Source organism: Rhyacophila brunnea, unplaced genomic scaffold (genome assembly GCF_057557595.1).
Source record: "Rhyacophila brunnea isolate RB1 unplaced genomic scaffold, BYU_Rbru_1.0 scaffold_4, whole genome shotgun sequence".
NCBI lineage: Eukaryota > Metazoa > Arthropoda > Insecta > Trichoptera > Rhyacophilidae > Rhyacophila > Rhyacophila brunnea.
In genome coordinates, this window is record NW_028233068.1 from 22,422,773 (window position 1) to 22,444,285 (window position 21,513).

Consider the following 21,513-nt stretch of genomic DNA (forward strand, 5'->3'; position numbering starts at 1 on the left):
TTAAATATTTATATTTTAGCAAACAAAAATCATTAGTGAAGACACAAAATAGACTATGTGAAATGATGTTCTACAATTTACAAGCTATATTTGAACATTATAAGCATTTAATATTATGTTGGAAATATTCTTTACAGCAACAAAAAATATTTAACATATTAAAACAATTAAATAATCACCTAATCCAAATTATATACATAATTCTACAAATAAGTAAAAGTATATAATAATATTATGTTTCAGTAGATAACTATTTCTATTTTTAAGACTCTTCTAACGGTATTTAACTTAAACTGTTATCAAGTAAAACTCAATAATCTAATATTACAATAAAAATACGTCATAATTGTAATATTCAAATATTGCAAGTTATATATTATATATAATTAGGTTAGAAAATAGTGAAAGATTCAGCTTATTGGATAGAAGGAATTAATGACATTATTATTGTCAACAGACACATATTATTATTATAAATATTTTTGCAAAAAATATTTAATACTATTATTATATTATCTAAAAAATACATCAAAAAAACATCTATCTAGAAACATAACTGGATGCTTATAACTGAGTCGTGTATTATTGACAATACATAAAAATATTAAAATATATAATATTATAGTAATTTACGTTTTTAAATATACCATGTAATATTACAATTAGTATTTATCTTCTTTTTTACTAATAAAATGAAGTGACGGACCATAATATTATGGTAATGCCCAACATAATTTATTATGGTAAAAGTGCGTAAAAGAACAACAAATCTAAGTTAATTGAATACAATATAAATGATTGTTTAGAAATATCTCAATAAAAACTGTTTAATATAAAATGATCTATTTTTAATATAAATTGAAATTATATTTTTTGCTTAAAATGATCCGCCCTTCTCGTAAAGCTTTATTCACCTGCTGTTCTGTGTCTCTTTACACTCGGATATTTAATTTTTCTTCACCAATTTTTTCCAGAACGTGTCACAAATTTTCAATGTTTAAAAAAGTGGCAATCATTCTTTCAGCGTGGTGTTTTTTTATTATTTTGAAAATGATAACTTTCTCAAAATAATAATTTCAATATTTTGCCCACGATATTAAGCGGAAACGCAAATATAGATTAGATACGCGAGAAAGAGCGATTACTGGTACAAAAATATACAAAGTACCTTCACCAATTTATCAATCAATATGTGGTCATTGGTCATTGAAATATGATATATGAAAATCATAAAAATATTTTGAAACATTAAATTCAATACTTACATGAACTAAGCATGATTTTATAAAACTTTCCATCGAACAGATACCATCATTATTTTATAGTTTGGATTAGCCAATGGGATTGGCTAACCAATCCGATTAAACTTTATGTCAATCACCAAATTACCATTTGCAGTTATGTTTGCACTGAAGTAAAAGATTTATATTTTCTAAAAATATTTATATGCAGATATTCTTACAATCATGACCAAACTAGATTTTAATTATTAGATTACTATATTTTCACATTGCAACTTTATACTATGTACCTATTATCTGGCATTAACCTAATACTTGTTGTTTGATTTAATAAAACGCATTTTTTTGTAGTACTTATTGCACGTTAACTTTTATTAGAGTGGAATAAGTACTACAAATTTTTTTTTTATTAAATCAAACAACAATACAATGCAGTTCCACCATGAATTGACAGTTAACAAAATAAAAGAAACATAATAATTGTATGATGGTGAATTGGTGAAGAGTAAGAGCCGTTTCACACGGGACACCTGTGTCCAGCCACCGGTGTGTTGAGATGCCGCATTTACATATAAATGAGCGCGACACTCAATATGTGTCCCCGTATGAACGCGCCGACTTGACACACAGGTATCCCGTGTGAAACGGCTCTTAGAGTTTTAAAGAATTTTAATGAAATAAAAGAAACACATAATAAAACTGAAAGTAACTGACTTACCTTAAACTATTTCTTTCAAATTCTGGTATATTTTTTTGCATGCATAATCAATGCTAAGATTTGAAGAACATGTAAGATATTATTAGGGTTGTCAATTTAGTGTCTTTCGTCAGATCTAAAACATTTAAATAAGAATCTAACATCCTAGAATATTACCGTTATGGTTTGAAAAACCACTTGCTTGGCTTTTGGTACTTATTTTACATTTTAATAATACAATTAGTATTAGTGTTCTCTGCAATATTTAAGCAGTTAACTTGTACGAAAAAGCGAGAACATGGTTATTAATATTTAAAAAAAAATATATATATATATATATATATATATATTTTAGTAGTGACCAAATTTAGTAGATTCATTTTTTCTATATGATTTATAAAAGTTAATTATTTTTTTCTTCAATCTTTGCTATGTACAAATCAAACTAACGACTTATTTCTGAAAATAATTATTAATTTGAGATTAGAAAATAAATATTTAATTATTCTGTCCGGCATATAATAGTGATTCGCGTGCATTATCTATTGATTTTTATTTGCATATCGCCATTTTATACTGTTGATAAATAATACTATAAAAATAATTTTAGATATGATTTTGAATATTAATGATAATTTTATGTATATTATATTTCTATGTTATATGGTAGGGGTAAAGTAAATGAACGGAATTTTCAGATGAATATAATATAGATACTATGATGTATCAGTAATAATTATAGAAGTTAGAGTTGCAACCATCCTACATCAATTATTAGTCGTTAGATTCTAGTTATTTGATTACCTTGCGGTCATAATTTACGATATTTCAATTGGAATTTAATAAATTTGCATTATATTAAGTTTATAGATACAAGTAAATTCGTGGGTATTCTGCGAATAAGCATTAAGTCAAAAATACTAGTTTTGAGATAATCGAGTTTGAAAGTTTGGACGGTCTTAACTTTTTTTATATATATAAAAGGCAAATTCTTTTCTGCAATATTGCTTTGAGTATGACTTAGTGCAGTTTCGCACGCAGAATTTAGCGAATACAGTCTGAGAATGAGAGAAGCAAATGCACTAAGTCCCTTTAGTGCCTTTTCTCTGAATATATGTATGTCTTTTTGACTTATAACATAAATTATCTTCACCAGTTTTATAGATATGACTGTGTGTGTTTTTGTAGACTATAAAGCGTACTTTTAATAAGATTACCTCATTATTAAGTCAAAACAGCAAAATGTTGACTTAGTGCTTTTTCGCAGAATACCCACGTAATATTGTTATGCATGATAGCTATGTGCTCTTGATCGAATACTAGCTCATTTTATGTTAATTAGACTATCTATAACTTTTTAGTAGTCAGAGGATTATGAATATCGTGACGAAAAATCAAATATTCCTTTTGAAAAGTCGTCATTGAATTCAGTTTTCTGCGATGACCCAATTTCATTTTGCGAGAGGAAAAATATTCCTTCGCTTATTTGATATCGCTATGCGTGCCATCGCGTTCTTAAAATAATAAACCCAACTCTCTGGCCGATAGCCTGTGAAAACTCATCCAAACAGGTGCATAGTATTAATATTGTCGTTTTGTTTTCAAGTTTAGACATTGTGTAAACATCAAGTTTGACACTGTGTGTCGAATTTAAGCCTCTTATTTTTGATTGATTTTTCTAATTAACTTTAGCATAAAATCCGCTAAAAAATAATGATCCAGAAGCCATACACCCGATGTATAAACTCTTAGCCGTAGATTTGCTTAGATTTGAACAGTACCTATGTGCTTCCCCACATTTTGAGTAATGTAAAGATTGTAAAGTAAAGTAATTTTTTACTATGCTAATTATGGTAGAAAGGTCTAACAGTTTTAGTGTTTCTGAAAAAAAAAACTATATTAGGTGGTAAACTGTTTTAAAAGAATATTTATAAAATAATATATTTGGAATATTTTTCGCAAAATCAAAATTGTAGTATTGGCTTAGATTCGAGTACCTATCTGCTTCCCCACCTTTTGCGTCATTTAAAGTAATGCCATTTTTTACTATGCTAATTATGATAAGTACAAAGGTCTAACGATGTTAGTGTTTCTGAAAAAGAAACTATAGTACTTAGGTGGTAAACACTGTTTTAAAAGAAAATTTATGTTATCATGTATTTGGAATATTGGACTTAAAATTATTAAATTGTAACTACTATTTTATATTTTTCGCGGAATCAAAATTGTAGTATTTTGTATCTGTATATCATAGTAGGTGTAGTTAGCGACACTAGCCACGGCACAATATTCACGTTTAAAAATCATAAAAATCATAAATCTTCATTGCACTACAATCTGGCGGCACACTATTTGGGAAGTTCTGAAATAGAAAAGTGCTCAATAAACGTCAAAAAGATGCGGCTTAGTTAAAAATTGGGCGAGGTCTAATATTTTAGTACCAAAATGTGTAGGTAATTATTAATTGATATCTAGAATAGCAAAGCTATTTAATATGCAATGCGGCTATTGACGGTAGTTTATCATATGTATGTATAGAAACGGTTAATTGTTACAGTAAGTTTTAGCTTGGCTTGAGTTAATTTTTAGAGCGATATAGACAGTTTTGGCAGTTTAGACGGTTAACTTATTGTAATACTTAACCGCCTCAAAACATAATTATGATAAGGTGTTAATATTTATCAATTTGGCCGTCAACAGCCACGTTGTGTATGTATTGAATAGCACCGCAGCACTGCTTATATGTCTAAATTGGTAGGTATGAGTAAAAATATATTATAGCAAATCCGCGACTGATAGTGCCAGGAACTCAGATAGATTCTATTGAATTGTGGAAATCAATCAATGTGAAAAATTGTACCTATTTAACAAATAAATAAAATTATTGGATACGTATGGCTTGCAAATATTTTATAACCTAATAAAGACATAACATTATCGGATTCCATCTTCTTCGGTATGCAGTAATAAAAGAGTCATTCCCGTTGCGTGCTTGGCATATGAAATGTTAAATTAACGATTATAAAATTCATTCAACTTAGCAAATTCTTTCACGATACCTTAGTAACTTAATAAATTCATACTTTACTTATAATAGGTAAATTAGGATCAATAATATATATGTATACAATAATGACTTACAAAAATTGAATCAACTGAATAATGAGGTAATCATTATATACCTGCCATTATAATTCAGTAACTCATTTTAAGGAAATCTTAAGCTTATAAATACCTACCTAATAAATAAATCGAATAGTAAATAACAATAAGTTTGGTGGTATTATATTCATTGATTATAATGATGTAAGATACAACGTTTGGTGAGTTCTATACATCCATAGGATAGTGATGTATAATATATTTATTAGTAGGGCCAATTTACTATGTAAACAATTTTTTTACGTGGGTATATACGTATTAATATTCTTTTAAAATAAATATTTCGTTGTAGGGCTGCAAAACATGTAATTTTAGTGAATATATTCACCATTATTAGCATGATAATACTATGCCAATTTCCTGGCATCCTACAATAACTCGGATTTTCCCGATCCATTATAATCACTTTCCAATTTGGCATCTCGAGTATACTGCAGTAATTGATAGTTATTAATATTCTAGAATCTAGAATCACCATACTATTTTGGCTGCAATTTTATAGTGTTATACGCAGTGTTAAGAATTTAATCTAGATCAGTGGCTCTCACGTGCGGCCCTGGAGGCCGCATGCGGACACCAGCGCTTTACAGAATAATATTTCAAAAATGCATTTATAAAATTATGAAATTGGTTGAATACATATGACTTCTCTTAAATTTCTTTCCACGCTCAAATGATCCATAATGTGTTTTTGTGATGAGATCGTGTGTGAAATAGTTTGAGAATAAAGTCAATTCAAAGAATTGGCAATAACTGCTTTATTAATACTGTCGATTTTTCCTACTACAATATACTGTGAAAGATCATTCAGTGTAATGAACTTTATAAAAAAAATAGTAAACTTAGACGCAGCTGTGCGGCTCGCATTGGAAAAAAAGGAGAATTGAGGAATTTAAATTTGCATGATTTTTAAATAAATAGATGTGTATGTACTAAAATGTTCAAATGTTTTTTATTAAATGGACTAATCTATAAATAAATTGATCCGTTTTTTAGTAAATAAAATTTGCCTTTATCAGTTTCATCAGAATCAGTCAGAGTTTGAGCATTTCATAGAGGTAATGTCCATTTCTGAGACAGGTTTTACAAATATCTTTGTAAAACCTGTATTTTAGTTCGGTGAGGTAGTAGTCTTAGACCGAAGTATAATTTGTTCGCTGATACGATTCTTATTAATTTCCATTGTTATATCGGTTCACAAAAGAATCTGGAGAAATTTTCTGCGTAAGAAAAAATCACCGAAAACGATTTCATTCATACTTGCTCAATCGGTCAATCGATATAATTTTATTTTTTCATTAGATTTACTGACATTAAACGATGATTATAAATTCTAATATTTTGTAATCTAAGTATATGAAAATATCAGACGAAATGAGAAAAAATAGGTAACTATGGAAAATTAACCACTTACTAAACAAAAGTAAGTATTTGATTGATAATAAAAAAAACCACAGGTGGTGTGTTGCCCGCCGGCCGTAAGATTTGTACCACTGACATATAAATGTAAGTGTACTATATGTAAACTGAAGTTTTTTATTGATGACATGAATCCTTCGGAAACACAGTTACGTGAGCTTTACAAAGGTTGCATAAATGTAATAAAATACTTATTAATGTCAAATTTATGCATAGGTAGGTACGTAATCTTTAAATATATAATAGTTACTGAAATAAAAACGGACTTATGTATTTCATTTATATTCTATATTATCTAGGTACTGTTTATTAAAGCATTTTTGACCTTTCTAAGTATTATTTATAAATACAAAAATCACCCGGAAAAAAATGTTAAGAATATCAAAGTATTTAATTAATATCCCCAATGGGCCATAAAGAATGATGGAGGTATTTGAAAATAGACAATCTTTTACGTATTTCATTATGACTGTATGATAATAATTTTCCGAGCTATGGAATTTTCCAACACGTTGATATCGGACTAATAAATGGGGATATAATTCAGAAGTCTCTCTCGCTTAGAAATAATATTAAAGAAGTATTTTTTCATCATGGCCGTTCAAGATTCTAGAAAATGTTTAATACCGACTTTTGCGTATTCATTAAGTGGAACTATTCTATAGTCTGAAGAAAGATTTCGCCTTCACATTTTTATATTAATTTGATTTAAAGAGAAGAATCTTTTGTTTGTAATATTATGAATACAAAATATATAGCGAAAATCTCTCCAAAAATTGTTTAATAAAAATATTACTTCAAAGGTCTTAAATAATACTAAGTATAAATGCGTATATTTTTTCACGCATTTTAAAATAATATAAGCTCTATTGAGACAATACATTCCAATCAAATAAATGATCAAGTATTGTCTTAAATGACTTAGCTTTATTATTTTAATAAATAATAATTATCACGTCATATTATATGTGCATGCCTTAATATTTTTTAATATATACAACTACATACTTGCTTAGGTCCGTGAAAATATATGGCAGCAAAAACCTTTACCCAGTATCAAATCAAACAAACAAATATGATGATGATGGTAGCAATTACTGATTTTTATAGATTTATACTTTTAGATTAGATAATATAATATTACGATTTAAAATGTCATATACCGACCAACAAAGTATTTTGGAAAACGTATGATAAATTAAAACTATCAACAATCTAACAAATCTAACAATCCAAAACGTAATGTGCCACATTAATATTTCCGTAATTTACAATTAATCTAGGTACTTACTTACGACACGTAAGTGCTATTTTATAATAATGATGTCATAATTTATTATTAGTAATAGTTTGTTTGATTGCAAAAAATGATTTTATTACGCAATTAAAATCCGATATTGTAGCCCGAATGATTTGATAACTTATATTACATCGTCATTATATTGTTATTTCCTGTATGGAATGATCCATTGATGAATAATATAATTAATGTGCTTTTTTCCATAACGAATGTAATCAATCAATCTGTATTTTTGATTGCACGGGTTGCGCATCATTTTATTATGAATAATTAAATACACTTTTACAACTTAAAAATCCATTTTTTAATATTTGAATAACATATATTATGATTTTGAATGTGTACTTAGCGTTACATTTATGATGTATTAATCATCATGAAACGATAAGATGGTCAGCTTAATAATAAATTTAATTTTTGCTGCTAAGAACATATTTTATGGCTACTTACCTTTCATATAAATCAAATTATTTTAAATGCCTAGTACTTTAAGCAGACAACAATATACGAGATAATTTTATTATCATTGACAACTCACAACATAATATAATATTTAAATGGTTAAATATGTGCATTTACTCTTAAATCATAATATAGGTATTACGTAAGTACAACGATGGGTTTTACATAAATTATACTGAAATTTATTTCTGAATAACATATTATTATTATAATAATTATTAATAGTAATGTTGTCTAATATTAATATAATAATAGCCAATTAGTAGAATTAAGAAATCTACGTACCCAGTAAATAAAATGTCAAAATCTCCTACTTGTTTTATTTTTAAATCACCAAAAAAATTGGTCAGTGGTTTCCCGTGAAAAATAAAAAAAAATCTGTTTCAGATAAATAATGACATAATAATAAACGAATAAAAATGGACGTAGGTACGTGAATTAGTAATATATGTAATTATATTTACATGTCAAAAGTAGCTTATTAATAAGCTCATTATGTATTCACATGCTAACGATAATGTGATATGTATTTATTTTTTTCGTAAATTAGGAAAATATAAATAGTCGCACGCAATTTTCGTGTTTTTTTCCAATATTAAAAATTCTATTTCTGCACAGAATGTCAAAAATACACGAAAAAAAACATTCAAACATTTTGTAACATCTATTTCTGTCTTGAATATTATGTATTTTGATTTTTTTCGTCTAATATTTCTCGCAATCTTTAGAAATAGACTATATTTTTGAAGCATTTTCTTGCAGCTGTTTCACATTAATCTTTGACAGGCCATTTTCCGAAAACTTTATTTCCAAACCCCCTAAAAATATGACTAATTTCAAAAAGTTTATTTTTCTTGTCTACATGTTTAAAATGTAATACGCAACAATGATATTTTAATCAAAAATATTACCTGTTTAATGTTACTGCAATGATTACGGTGGCAATACCATTGATATTTTTTGTTTCCTTTCTGATTCCTAAGTACGTATAATCATTGTTTTATTGATAAAAAAATACTCTTCTCAGAAAATAACAAAAAGTATTACTCATATATTATAATTAATTATTAATAAATCTTTGTAAAGGTAGTGTTGACTTATAATAAAAAAAAATATGCGTATTCAATTATAGGTGATAAGTTGTATAGTGCTGTTACCAAATGTATTAATGCAGAGTTTTTATTTATCTTCATAGGAAAATTCGCCATTATTAAAAATAAATAAGCTTGGCAAGAGCGCAGAAACTTTTGCATATGTCACTCGTATATTAAAAACCTTCACGGGTATAAATAAAGTGGAATCAAAATACTCCGGACACATTCATTCTATAACACTAGACATACAGCAAAAGAGCTTTTATTTTGAATTTTAAAAAAAACACGAATAACCTGAAAATATCAGTAGACTGTGATCAATTCATTTGGATAATTGAATAAAAAAAACTGATAGATACAATATATTATTCATATTGTAGTCTCTCAATAAACATTCATTCTATCATATCTATCCTCCAGCATGCAATTTATAAAATAAATAGTCAATTCTTTAAATGACAGTTTAAGCAATAGACAGGGATTTAAAAAACAATTAATATAAATAAATAACACAAACATCGTTATATTCGTCCAAAAAAATAATACTTAATTGATACAATCCTAGAATTGAGTACCTATTTGTATTTATTGTAAAAGGTATCACTAAAAAGTTTTTTTTATTGAGGTTTATCAATTTTATTTTAAAATAATTTACAATTTGACATACTTATAACTAATAATATGTTAAAAGGAAAAACGAACAGGTGCTAAATTAGCAATATTCGAAGATCAAAGTAAAAAAATGGAAGTATAATCCAATATGAAGAAAAAAATAAAAACTTTCTTCAATCATGTCAATGTCAAAATATACTTGAAATTATTTAATATTATCATAGTCCAACTTATTGCTTTGATCTTAAAAAATATATCTTATTACTAAATAGAAGTATATTCAAAAGACAAACAAGTAAATAGTATAGTTTCTTACTATATTTCAAAGAACTAATAAAGATAAAAGTATAGACCTAATTTGATCTTGGCACTAAAATAATACTATACTTACGATCATTTTAAATTAACATGTATATGTTTCACCGCTTGCCGCGATATTAAAATTGTGTACACAAAATTCAAGTGCAACACAAAAATGTTCCCATTACTGTTTTATCAAAATTTTTCAGATTATCGTTAAGAGCACGCTAGCCGAGCGTCTTTAAGTTCTCGTCCGATCACTGAAGTTAAGCAAAATCGGGCGTGGATAGTACGTGAATGGGTGACCGCTTGGGAACACCGGGTGCCGTTGGCTCTTTTTTAACCTTAGTAAGACAAATATACGTTATTTAAGTTCTGTTGGCGTGGGTTCGAATCCATCTTCCGACAAATATTTTTATATTTTATTTTATTACTAATATGTATTTCTTAAATTATTAATTTATATTTTAAACCAAACATAAGTTAATTAGTGAATACTAGACTATTCTTCTATTTATAAAATATCTAAAATTGTGTATAGTTTTGGCATAATTTTAATAAATAAATGAATATTTTTTGACTATGACTTGAATTTAGGGTAATTGAATTTTAAAAAGTAACAACCACTATCTACATTAGTCGTCGGTAACCAATTGAGAAACTGGGTAAAAAAAATAATTTTTGAACAAAATATTTGGTTAGTGGGTAAACATATCTCTGCTACATGTAAGTACACTGGAATGTGGATATGTGTCTTCAATCGCTCTCAGACATATACATATTCCAATGTACCTCCGTGTAGCGGAGGTATTCAGCATCAGGCTACTGATTTTAAATTTAAATCTGCATATGTTTATTATTTCTTTTGCATAGTAACATAATCAATAACTATGTGTATAGGTAATATTATAATATGATAAATATAAAAAATGAAGTAGGTATATAATAATATGTAAGCAATAATAATAAGTAATAATATGTAAGCACCAGTGGCGAGGGATGGAGGTAGGCTATTAAGATCCGACATAAATAGTGCACACTAAACTTTGTCAGTCAAACGTATTTGTTATCATTGAACTAAGACTACATTGTGTAATATAGTGTTTATTAGATTTTAAATTTCAATTAAACCCTGCCTAATTGAAACCATTAGTAGATACTAGTAAAAAAATATTCATTTATCTATAAAATATCTAAAATTATACCATTAAACCATACATCATTTTAGATATTTTATAGATGGGAGAATATTTTGTATCGATTATAGTTTGGTATAGGTAGGGTTTAAAGAATTTAAAAAAATTAACCAACATTATCTGTAATAAATGTATTTTTAATTCTACGAAAACAAATAAGAATGAAAAGTGTGCACTATTTTGGTCGGATTGCCCATAGGATACCTAAACGATTGTAGTTTGGTCAAGTCAGGGTTTATTGAATTTTTAAAACTAACCAGCACCATCTGCAATATATTGTATTCTCTGTTCAATGAAAACAAATAAGCATGACCGACAAAGTTTAGTGTGCACTATTTATGTCAAATATTAATAGCCTACCTCCACCCCTCGCCACTAGTAGGTACCTTTATTATAAAAATGCCAATTTAAAAATTGATTATAGCAAATTCACGTTTAAATAAATAAACAATTAATAAATTGTCGGTACGTATAATAATAAATTCAAAATTGAATGCTTATTAGGATGAATCGGTATTGTATTATTTAAATTATCCGCTGGTCAACAAAAAAAACTATCTACTAAGTACCAACATTACATTATAACAGTTCTCAGATAATTTCCTTGAAATTATGTTGTTACTCGTAAAACTAATCTGTTTTGAATATTATTATATAATAATGTATTTGATTCGATGGGTTGAAATTCGACATCAATTTATACTTATCGACACTTTACCGATAGTCGGCATTAAATGGATTGACATCAAGCAAAACTTTTATGACAACTAAGAAACTAAAAAGATTAAGTCGGCTTAATACTAAATCCATATTCTGTCAATGTTTTGATGATAAAAAATAAACCACTCGAACTCTGGAAAATTTTTTAGAATTTTAACAAGTTAAGGCTCTATTTAAAAATGAATTGAAATCTATTTATGTTTACCTTTATTCTTTTAATACCAAAGTTTATTATGTGATATACCTATTTTAGAATTTTATTTAGTTTAGACACCATTTAAGTGTATTTAAATGAAGGTACCCATTTGAACATACTTCAATTATGTTAAAAATATATAACACTGTTTCAAATTAAAATAAATTTAAAATGTGAAATGATTATTATACTAATAATTTATTTCAATCTCTTACAAAATATTCAGAATATATCGTAAAATATAGAATAAATTGAAAATATAACCTTAAGTCTGTGAACACTCATATTTAGAAGGGATAAAGTAATTTTACTATGTTTAATGCTTACCAATATTTTTATAATTGGCTAAAAGCAATTTTTTCAATATATATTATATTTTATATAAGTAATTATGTAATTATTAGAAAAAAATAATGTAATATTTACTTAATAAAAGTTATATATGTTCCTACAAATTACACATTTAATCTTTTTTTATTGTTATTATACAGTAAAAATTTTAATTAATACAATGTTCGGTTGATGTACGTGGCAGCAAAAAACTAGGGACTGAGAACAGTTCAGAGAGCTAAGGGAGGCCTTTGTCCAGCAGTGAATCGACCCCAGCTGATGATTATGATGAATACAATTGAATACGAATTGAAAATATACATTATAGTGGATTTTATAACTTACTTTGCGATTAATACGTACATAGAAAAAAAAAACAACTCAAACCTATTACAACCAATGAACATTAACTGGGAGATGTTTTAATTTATTATTTATTTACTTTACAAAACCTAACGAATCGTAAAAATATTCAAAGTGATTTTAAGTGCACAGATCTTTACAAGTTACATATTTTTTACACACATAATAAACCCGTTTTACGTAAATATTTCTTTAGCGGTCAAGTAGTATTTACTACGAGTATATTATTATACCCTTGAAATCACAACTTTTTATGGCACTTAATTTAATTGAGTTTGTATGAAAATAGTATATTTATCTACGTTACTAGACGACTACACAATCGTTTATATATTTCTTTACGCAGTGTAAACACCATAGGAAATTATTTATACAAGTAAGTATCTAGTAGAAATATTATTTGGCATAGTATGACTAAAAGTACGCTTCAATTTCTACATTTTTACAATATACAATATAAATTCAATGTATAATTACTAGAAAAATTCAAATTTGATAATTACATTTCTTATCGGTACACGTACCAAAGCCATATTTTATTTCCTCTTAATGCTTTTACAGATTTTTTTCACAATAAGATCTACGTAATGAGAAAAGAAAAAAATATATGAATAATGACGAAAATATTATTTTAACCAAACACTGCTTTACAATAAATTAGTTTTTTAATTAACTTAGGTATAATACATTAGAAAATAACAATAATATCTAATGTTATATTATATTATTCATTTAAATATTAAGTTTCATCACTATTATCTAATTAAAATATTCTGTTGGAGTGAACCCTCATAGGCACACCGTTAAAAACGTGAACATTTTGAAATATGGGTGTACATACGCCTCGTTTTCTGAGATCTTCCGTATCAGCTGGAATTACAAAGTTACTAACGTCAAGGTGATGTCGAGAATGATAAAATCCATATTATGATATATTTGTGCTCACGTCTCACATATTATGTCAAAATAAGAAAGCTTACATACATGATACGATTCCCGAGTAGTAATAACTTTTTCATTTTATTATTGTGGTAAGGGAAGAGCAGAAGAACGTCAATTACTGAATAATTGAGTTCACCACTTTATACCTGTTTAGAGAAATGTCAAATAGAATCCCAAAATCATTATTGATATCCGGTTATATAAATATATATGTTATAAAAATAAGACGAATAAAGATAAATTATTGTATCGACCATTATTAAAATCTGACACGCTAAATCGGAAATCCTTCACACGCAAATAACTTCACAATCAATAACAATGACATATTGTTATGACACCATTACCTGTAAAACTTTTCCGTTACTGACTCCCCTTTCGTGAATCATGTATTAAAAAATGCTGCAAACAAAAATAAACAAGATGTATGAAATAAAAATAATATTTTATTCGAAACTTACGATTGGGCGCCAGTTTAAGTGATCGTTGTCCAACTGGCCTTAGTCCAAAAATCGACTTATGTCCCTGAGACAAACATAGATTTGAACAACCGTCAAAACGGACTTAAACACTATCACAATTAAATTTCAGATGTGTATGCCTAATTGATGTCACACATTTTATTTTAATAATGAATACACGAATTTTGCACGCACTATAAAATTTTAGCAATAAAACTTACATCAAATAAAGTATTGTCCTTTGTAGTTGTATAAAATCAAATTTCGAAATTAATACAAAAACAAACGAAAAAAATGCAAAGAAATATGTTTTATTCAATTTTATTATAAAATATTTTAATAATTTAGACGATTATAAAAATGTTTAATATTCTATGGTTGTTTTAATTATTTCAGTTTTATTTTCATTAATATTATACTTGTGCACTTGTTTTCACTTCGCGTTAGATGAAGGTTATGTCCCCTTTCTGGTCACCTGTAAGCAAAAATATAGTTTATATTAGAATTATTATTAATCTACGCCAGACATTTTGTCATCACAACTTTACTATTTCTGAAATGTCCTATTATCAATATTAACATTGAACTCCCTAAATATAACAATTACTTAAAAATCATCCAGTAGAATTTACTATAAATAATTTATATTATCATTTGAAAATTGAAATTCTACTGGGAGTAAATACTAACTCATTTTTTTCCCACATACATTTTTATTAACAAAAGCTTTTTACGATTTCGAACCAGATGATTGTTTCAGAATAATCAAAAATACCTACGTGCTTTCTATAAATTTATGTATAGTACTGTTTTTCTATTTTCTGGCTTTTGGCTCATTGTTGATTGTAGGGTGATTTTCATTCCTTTTAACAGGATCAATTTTTTTCTCTCTTTTGTTTACACTCATAGGCATGATTAACAAATGAGATTTTTTATGTGAACAATACATTATTTCTATATTTTATTAACGAAGTTGAAAAATGAGGCTCATGGCAATTGCTCCCTCCCCTTATTAGTATTAATTATTGTGATGTCTTAGCTGATGTGACACATAATTATTTTTCTGCAGTCTCCAATATATTTTATATCCATTGCAGTAACTGCTTGGCGTCGCGTGATGCTGAGTATCATGCAGTCGGCGTGTTTGATGTGTGGTTTTAAAATTATTTAATTGTTATGGATGTGTTTGTGAATGTTGTGTTTAAAATAATTCTTAAAGACTTAATTATTTTTTATGCAATATTTTGTTTTTATTTAATTTTATAAATCAATAAATAAATCACAGATAATTATTTAAAATACCTACTAGGTAGCATATTATATTTAAATTTATATATCAGTATTTTTAATGTTATTATTAATCGATTCTCTCAAAATTATTATTCTAAGTATTAATAACCATTTTTTTCCGAATATTTAAAGTATTGTATAGTTCTCAGACAACGTTAGGTTAAATTTTGCAAAACTCTCAGTCAATAAACACAACCAAAAGAATGAGTTTGTAAATAAATATAGGTATCATTAAATAAAACCTTTTCTACCTAAATGATTTTATTTTTACCCGTGACAACTTTCAGGATGGGTATCATTTAAAAGCTCATTAAACCTGAAGTTTTCTTGTAATGCTTTTAAATTTAAACGTGAAATAATTTCCCAGACATACTAGTATAATTAATCATCTAGTAAATAGCGTCGGACACTAAGTCATTTGTTATGTAGACTGTCCACTTGATGGGTCCCTTTAACATATGATTCGTTTAGACAATTTCTAAAAATACATCAATCTAAAAAATATGAGATTTTAGGGTAGCAATATTTTTATAGTAGGTACGTGGTAAAATCAGTTCCGAGTTCTTAGAATAGCTTACGACATCATCTTTATGACTATCACTGGATATACCACCAGTACGTGGTACAATAGATTCAAGTTGGAATTTTACTTGAATTGAGTTATTCACGTTGACAGATGTTAGGGGCTTTCGTCTATAGAAAATTAAAATAATAATAATATCTATAGACGGTGCTTTTTTATAACTCACAACTTTCACTTTCCTGGTGATGGCCCTTATTCATTCATTAGGCTATCATCCCAATTCTTAGTTATGCAAAAAATTTATAATTGGTACTTTATTAATGTTATTAATACTATAAGTAAATAAATCCAATAAAAATAATAATACATTCTATATTTCTGTATATATTATTCCGTTTGAATAAAAAACCAAGAAGAAATTATGATAATATTCTATAATTAGATAATCACATCAGCTCTACTAAACATAAAAGTTTAAAAAATGTTTATTTAATAGGTGGATGAAATTGTCTCATATGTCATCATATGTCTTGGAAATCTTATTATTATTGAATGGTAAATAATATTTTTTTTTAAATATTAACTCGAAATAAATTTTACCACCACCACATAATAATATTTTATTTTTTACGTTTGATTTTATTTACAGCTACTTTTAAAAGAAGCCTACTAAGATAACATAGAGCTATTGAGTTTCCTGCGAACTCGAGATACGAGCTAGAATGCTGTGTTAGGTAGGTGTACACATTCACAATACATGTGCGCGATAGATGTTTTCGTATATTATGTTTATTCGTGGTTGACGGTAACGTGTTTACAGGGTGTTGATGTGTTTTCTTAGAAAATTATATTTTTTTTGTCATTGAAAATGTAGCATCAAATATTTTTTAGACGACATCGAGTGAAAAATAATAAAGTTTTTTTTTCGTTTTTTGTATGTTTAGAAAAAGATTTCTGGATAATAATTACAATATGTAACTGTAAATAAATCATAAAATGTATCGATCGATTACCCAGCGTAACACAGCGTGGCAATCTTTCATTTTATTACAATAATGTATAGATTTGATTATATATATATGTGAAATAATTCCATCTTATAAAGCTATATAACATTATACCAGCCACAGTGCTTCTAACTACGTGTAAGAGAAAAAATACATTTTTAATAATAAATAATTGCTATCGGTTGTTAGATATATGTGGTTTTAGTCTTTCTTTAGGAGATACCACATCATTGTCATATTATGTTAATTCATAGGTATGTTTAAATATTTGCTACCCTAAATTATATTCTATCATATAAGTATATAATATATATGTACCGAGACAGTATATATATAAATTAAATCATTTATCTTAATCAAGTAATTCAAATAATCAATAATTACTCTTATGCTAGTTTTATAAAAAATTAAAAATATATTCATAACTAAAAGTCAAGAAAATTAAATTTTTGAAAAACCTAATTGTAAATTTTTATTAAACGCTTAATATTAATGGACACACGGATTTATATTTGAATTAAATTCAAATTTCTATTTTGATTATCTCTAAAAGTAAATTGTCTCAAAAAAAGACATAATCGTTTGAAGATGGGTTCATACCTCGAAACAGCTGTCAACATAAATACTTCAATTACCGTATTTTGTTTTATAACCATTATAATGGAGGTCTACCACGACATCGCTAATGCAATGAACAAAGTTATTACTTAATCCATTTTAGTTGGTACAGATTCAAATATTTATAAAAATAAGCGTGCAATGTGATTGTTTGGTTACTTTCCAAATATCGTTTTGAATATTTAAAAAAATATATATAAATACCGTCGAGAAATAAAGAATTTTGGATACAATGGATCGAAGACCTGTGATATGATCACTTATTTTGTAAAAGTGTTTGTATAATAGCATCATGTACCTGAATACCGTCGGAAAGCAAGCGCTTGCAAATTCACGTTACGTATAGGTAGATATTGCGTTCGTGAGATTATCGCATCAAATATAAATTTACCAAATTTCCCTTTGGATTACGCGTAAATAGGTTTGGTTATATATGCACATGCCTTTATTACATCAAGCACTCGAAGACGCTATTTCAAGTATACGCTCAAAAGATTCAAATGAACATAAAAACATTATCAAAGAAGAAGTATTTTTTGATTCAGTTGAATTTTTACTTGTATTACTTCTGAAGAGCTCGGCAATCAAATACATACTGGCAATTTTGCGATAACAAACTGGATTATTTTTTTTCGCGTATTCTTATAAAAATGGTCACATTCTAATACAGACGCAAAACGGGATGTCATAAAATATATTTCAAATAAATTAATTATGGGCAATTAAATTTAATATTATAACATTTGGATCATCAGTTGATGTCAAAGATTCAATAAGTTTTAGTAGAATTCTGATTATATCAAGATTTCCAGTCAGAGTAGTTCTTTCCAAGAATAAAATTTATGTAGTCTATATTATATACATAAATACCTTAATTATAATTGGGGACCCGAGCATAATATGAATGTAACAACAACTTACATATTATGAATGAGCCGTAAGTATAGAGCTTTTTTAAAGATTCCCTATTTTTTTGTGGAAATTAGTTACCAATAAATTAATAAGAATACTTTATTTTAAAAGTTAAAGTTATAAATTTATTCTATTATATATACATAACTAAAATCAGTATTTTTTTTGTTAAGAAGACTTAGGAAGTTAATGTTTGTTAATGTAAATATTTATACCTAAATCAATTATTTGCAAAATGTGGGTTGGTTCAAAAGAGTTATTTTTATGGCATATTTAAAGAAAATTAAATAAATATATAACGATGTTATTAGTAATGTCAATAAATTACAACGCCCACAATAGCCGAGTGGATAACGTGTTGACTTATAATGTCATGCTATAAGGTCCCGGGTTTGAATCCTGGGCCTGGCAACAAAAATCACATGTTTTTCAATATGTAGACCCAGAGTGTAGACCTATTACGTTGAGCAAGCGGTTAATATCCATTTCTTGCAAAAAAAAATCTGTCAATACATACTCCACTCTGTGGATATGATATACTCAATATTATGATCTTTTTAGGATCGGACGTGATTAAAAAAAACTATGAGTATGTGCATATGTGATTCTATTTAAAGCTTCTACGAAATAAACTATATTTTTTTAAAATTTGTATTGTAAATATTTTCATTTTTTATATAATAATCCGATAGTTATGCGTACCACATACTATGAATCTTCTCATTCTTTTCTAGGTAAGTTCAGAATAGATGTAATATCTTAATTTATCCAAAAGGTCCCCACAATTTTTTGAAACAATTATTTTAATATGTTATATAGCAATAATAATACTTAAATAATATAAAATAAAAAATAAAACATAGAGCTGTAAAAAAGTATTTGTTATTATAAAATGTATTAAGTAGGTACCTACTTCTTTTGCAAACATGTCGTCTACATAGTAAGTACATATATCATAATAATATAAATGTAATTAGTTTCTCAAGAAATACCTATTACAATAAAATTATTATTGATAATTGTATACATATTTGGTACTATTTTATTTGTAGAATCTGCATTACATAATATTCCGATGTGTATGTAAATACTATAATTTAAAATTTAAATAATGAAAGATGTAAGTACTCAAAACAGTCATGACTACCGACCGCATTTAAATTAATACGTCATGTTTCAAATGAACACATTCCTTAAGAGGACGTTCTACAGAATTGGCCTTGAGAATTGAAAATATGATTTTTTAACATGTGGTCCATAATATCTGGTCTACTAGTTAATATAAAAAGGTCGTGTCAAAGTTTTTTGTGTTAATAAATTTGCTCTGTGACAGATCCGACTCATATTTCACATTTATTTCATCAGGGCTGTCGAATACATAAATCATAATATATATTTATAATTTTAAATTTTTATTTATAATATATGTTATTTAAGTTTTGTGCATCTAATGCCGGGTCCACACTGGCAACAAGTTAATTTGCTGGCAACCTCGTTAGATTTTACGATAATTATTGTAAAATTTCTTAAGCAATTATGGTAAGTATCGTAAAATTTAATGAGGTTGCCAGCAACTTGTTGCCAGTGTGGAAATGGCTTAATATCCACTGTGGTTCACGTAGTGGCATCCTGGGGTTAGCTAATTCAGGAAGTCAACACCCATGATAGAATTTTTTCCAGTTTTGGTTGCATTATATTCCAAAACTCTTCTGTAAAAATCGTTTCCGAGTTTATAAATGGAAATTTCTCGGTGTACATAGTAAACAAACCTACGAATAAAAAAAAACAAAAAGGAACATACTGATTCATCGCAGTAAAATCTGGTTATTCAAATTCGCCATTTTGAAAAGCGACGATTTTGCGTAAACAAATATCACGTGGTCTGTACGTGTGCGGCAAACTTCGAATGTGTTTGTAATTTTGTGCAAAGTGCGAATGTAATGTTTTCAAATAATTGATATGGATTAATTATACCATCGTATTATTTTCTCGAAATCATAAACATACTATAATAGTATTTGAGTATCAACCTGTGTTCAATTTGAATTGGGTTATAATAATAATATACCCGTATATATATCAATAGTATGTTTGCTACAAAATCCACCCAAGTTATCAGTACGTACTTGCACAGGTTTGATTAAAAACCATGATGAAATTAACATTTAAAAAATATGAATGCTTAATATTATTTTGACAGCCCTGTTTTCTGATCGGCTTCATCTCGCAGGTGTTCATAAAATAATAATAATTCTCCGCGCGGCAGAAATTATCAGTAATAATAATAATATTTCTTGAAATAAAATCTCCGATGATTAGTGATTTTTGCGAAAAGATCGATTTAAATTGACGTAGTTACGACGCCGAGGTCCTTTTTATACTGAATTATATTTGAACGGCGGGCTCTTCAGCGGGCCCTTAATGCCTTTTTAGATTATTATCGTTATTATTAAAAAAGTTTATTATAACTTTCATCTATCAATCCATCACTGACACTATTGACCTTGACATAATAAAAAGATATAATTTTTACAGCTAGTTCTTCAGTTAGAATTGGAATTTTTTTTTGTGTAATTATAAAAATGGGAGGTAAATCTCTTATTCTTATGTTATTTGATCGATTATTTAATAAAATTATCAAATAATATATACCTGAGGTAATCATATA

General features: G+C 27.2%; 1 long non-coding RNA gene across 1 annotated transcript in view; it reads right to left on the reverse strand.

The window, feature by feature from the left end:
* LOC147067096 (uncharacterized) overlaps positions 1-21,513 on the reverse strand; it is a 300,820-nt gene that overhangs the window by 232,257 nt on the left and 47,050 nt on the right. Inside the window, exon 2 of the long non-coding RNA XR_015071485.1 lies at positions 14,496-14,970. This is a non-coding gene — a long non-coding RNA (uncharacterized LOC147067096). The remainder of the gene's footprint in view (positions 1-14,495; positions 14,971-21,513) is intronic.